Source organism: Rattus norvegicus, chromosome 7 (genome assembly GCF_021556685.1).
Source record: "Rattus norvegicus strain SHRSP/BbbUtx chromosome 7, alternate assembly SHRSP_T2T, whole genome shotgun sequence".
NCBI lineage: Eukaryota > Metazoa > Chordata > Mammalia > Rodentia > Muridae > Rattus > Rattus norvegicus.
The window spans coordinates 65,323,745-65,325,487 of NC_141540.1; positions in this window are offsets into that span (position 1 = coordinate 65,323,745).

Below are 1,743 nucleotides of genomic sequence, written 5' to 3' on the forward strand. Positions count from 1 at the left end.
GCAGCCAATCAACTCTGCCAGGATAAGCGGGTCTGCTTCCGGGAACATACTGGAGGCAGGCGGCCTGGGCGTGGTCTGAGCGATGCTCCGCCCCAAGGGGAGGGCTAGTGACAGCGGCGGGAGCGGCGGGCTGGGTGTGTTCCCTCCTGGAGGTGCCACGGTTGAGCTGCTGACAGTTTCAGAACTGCTCTTCTCTGAAGTGCTGAGCGTTTCCTGCGGAGAGGGAAACGCAGTGAAAGGTCACGTGTCTTGGACACAGAGAACCCGGGGAGAGCAGGGCATCCACTGCTCACCCTCCTAAAAAAGAACACAGAAGAGGCCTCTAAAGACTTTGGGGCGCCACCCAAAACACAAGAGTGATTCTTCAATCTGGAACGCTTGGTGGCGATGACTCCGGCGTAAAAGCGCCGCGGAGAAGTTGAATTTACATCATCTAGGGCTTTTATCCAGGTATATCTAGGTCCCTTTGTATACCCTCTGCATTGGGAGCTAAAGTTGTGATGCACTTGTCCACTTTTAATGCTTTGCCCGCTTTGGAAACCACTGGCTTTGACAGCTTTCGAAGCCCTTTCATCCTTTCCCGTTCTTATACTGCTCTCCTCAACTTCTTAAAGCTGACCTAGTTTCCTGCTTTCAGTAAAGCAAGAGGTGGGGACTTGTAGCCCAGAAAATATTCGGAATTGAGATAGGAAATAAAGAACAAACAACAACAAACGAAAATGTTGTAAAAGCCTAATCGTGCAGCCATTGTCCTTCTCTAGATGGGGGGGGGGGGAGGGGAATAGTATTTAAAGGTGATGGTGCCCTTTAAGGGGCACTATAAAATACTGTTTCACTTTATGGCTATTGTTTATTATGTAACTACCCTAGTGTTAATCCTAAAAACTGTAATGTTTTACTAACCCCCAAAACTGTGATGCTGGTTTCTAATAAAGGCACCTGTCATATCCAAATGTCACATGCGTAGGATCAACCATCTATCTGCAGATCAAATACACTTTTAAGCGAAGTTCCATTTGTCGTGAATACGTACAGGCATCTTTCTTTTAGGTTTTCATTTACTGTTGTCTTAATGCGTGTGAGCCTTTTGCTTGCCTGTGTGTCTGTGCACTGTTACATGCCCAGTGCAAAACTTCCCGTGGAATTGGGGATACAGACAGTAAGTACTTAGTGGCTGCTGGGAAGAGAACCTGGGTCTCTGTCAGAGCAGTTAGAATTCTTAACTGTTGAGCCCTCTCTTTATCCCTCATTCATTTTCCTTGCCATTCTCTGGACAATGCTGAAAATTACTCCTATAGCATTTTCCATAGTATTTGAGGAGATCAGAAACCAGACCCCCACAGATGCAGAGGGACTGTGATATACATAGCCTTTGAGAAAAACGGAACTAATCTTCACTAGAGGTATATTGGTAAATGTTCCTGGGAAGAAAACTTTGTTGCAGAGGACAGAAGCACGTTTCTAAGGCTCTACTACACAGTTTGAATTGTTACCAGTTAGGTATCAGACTGGAGACAATTGGCTTACTTGATTGCCCATTTAACATATCAGTGCTACCTAGCTGCCCTGTTCTCCCAGCCTCCCTTAGTCCCTGCCTGTTACAGGGTATGGCTAGCATACCCCGCTTCTACCCTGAACTTCTCCAGACCCAGGGGCTGTGCTGCCCTTCCCTATATAATCCAGCCATTTGTTTACCCTTTACTCTCCATTGGCCAATTGGCCTGGGCCCCCTTAGTGGGCAGA